Source organism: Panicum virgatum, chromosome 5N (genome assembly GCF_016808335.1).
Source record: "Panicum virgatum strain AP13 chromosome 5N, P.virgatum_v5, whole genome shotgun sequence".
Lineage (NCBI taxonomy): Eukaryota > Viridiplantae > Streptophyta > Magnoliopsida > Poales > Poaceae > Panicum > Panicum virgatum.
The window spans coordinates 38362836-38365058 of NC_053149.1; positions in this window are offsets into that span (position 1 = coordinate 38362836).

Consider the following 2223-nt stretch of genomic DNA (forward strand, 5'->3'; position numbering starts at 1 on the left):
GCCACACAGAGGGCCACTCTTAGAATTAAGTTGCGTATACCATTAATCAATTTAATTAAAAAGGACCAAGTGTGTTATAGCACGGCACCTAGCACAACTAACCAAAAAATGCAACCCAAAGGTGTATATAAAGGATATAAAGTGGCTAGGAAAGTCCTTATAGGCATACAGTATTAAAATGCAGTATGAAATTGTAATTAAAGGTGATAGGTGTTGTTCATGTTATACTTGCCTTCCTCGTACTGCTCCTGCTGCTGCTCAAAGTGCTCAGAAGATGGCTGCTCCGGGTACTGGTACTGGGGCTCCTCAGACGGATCAGCGTCTACTCACGAACACATGGCCAAAATAAGGCACAACAATAAGCATACAAGCAAACACTAACAAAAACTAAGAAACAGTACATCAATACATAGAAACAGCACACTAAACTAATCTAAAACTATTCTACGCGTTACAACAATCACGTGGACATAAAGAATGTCTAACACGGAGCTAAAACGCATAATCTACGCTAGAAACAAGGTTCAGGGACCTATCTACGAGAAAAACTAAGTTCCAGGGGTTTTCTGCAAAAACCGAGGGCCTAAACGTAATTAAACCTTAGTTCTAGGGTCTAACACGCAAAAATGCCAGGGCTGGACCGCAGGTACTAAATCTAGAAAGGTCAGGGGGCTATGCGCTAAAAACTGGGCTTGGTTGGAATTATTTTTAAACAGGCTACGACGGCGGGTTTATTTCAAGGAAGTTGGGGGACTCTTTAGCAAAAGAGCTAGGCTGAAGTGGTATCTTCAGATAAGGGCCATTGGATCACGATCTGACGGATCAAATTGGATCGGGCCACGATCTAATCGTGACCGCTGGAATCGGATCGGAGGGCCCTGGGAGTTTGGGCGCGTGGGGCGGCGGCGGGACTCACCGGAGTCCATCTCCCGCGGCGGAGGATCGCCGGGGTTGGCCAATCCATTGCCCCAAAGGTCTATTCGGGGTGTGGATTGGTCATAGATCACGAGCGTGGGATGGGTAGTCCACCTGGACACTCAGGACTGCGGATCGGGGCTCGGACGTGGCTCGCCGCTGTGGGAGGAGGGTCTGCACGGTGGGACATCGCCGGCGTGCGATATTCCAACGGTTCCAGGGGCTACGGGCCACTATAACTAGCGTATAAGGTCAAGGAAGGCCCGGGGATGCTCACCGAGGCTTGGACGCGGCCGAAGCTGCAACACAGGTGGTTGGCGTCGACGGCGGGCGGCGGCGCACGACGAGTCTCGGCGGCGTGGTCGATGCAGGGCGTCTCTGAGCCTACTGATCCATCGAGGAAGTCCGGGCGGGGCCTGTGGAGTTGTTCAGGGGGTTAGGGTGACCTGAACAGCACCGGTGGCGGGGAAATCGCGGCTGCAGAGGCGCTCACCGGCGGCGGGTCTCGCGTTCGATTCCGGCGCCACGCGGGTTAGAGTCGAGGGAGGATGCTTCGGTGAGACTCCAGGCGGCGATTCGGTGCTGCTTCACGGATTGGGCGGGTCTCCGGTGCGGCGGAGCGGCATGGCCGCGGCGGCGCGGGGCTCTGCTCCGGCGGAGCTGCGGCGCAAGGGTGGCTAGGGTGCGGTGGCGATGGGACTAGGGTACCAGGGGGTGCGGCTGGGGGTTTAAAGAAGGGGGGCCCAAGATTTGGGCGTGCGTGCGAGGGAAAGGGACCCCCGGTGATCTCGCCGGCGATCTCGGGCGCGAACTGGCGCGGGGAGGAAGGAAAGGTGGAGGGGATGGCGCTTACCTGTGGGCCATGTTGGTCAGCAGCGGGGCGAGCGACGCAGAGCGGAAGTGGCGCTGGCGTGCGGGTCCGGGAGCGCAGCGGCTGAGGCGAGCGCACGGAGGGAGGTCGCGGTGGCTGCCAGGTGGGGTGAGCAGGGCGCGGGGCCGACCTGTCAGAGGGACGCAGCGTGCGAGCGTGGGTGAACGGGCGGTGATGCTGGCGGGCTGCGCGGGCGGGCGGCACGAGCGAGCGCTGCTGGGCTGCGGTGAGTTTGACACGGGAAGGAACGGCTTGCTGGGCCAAGCGCGGGGAAGGGGGAACTGGGCCGGCGCGTTGGACCAGGCCCGGGAAGAGAGGGAGAGGAGCAGGCCGCGTGCTGGGCTGGTGTGAGGTTTTGCTGGGCCGAGGAAAAGGGTTGGGCTCGGGGAACAGGAACTGGCCATGGGCCGTGTTTTGGGCTGGGTTAAGTTCCTGGG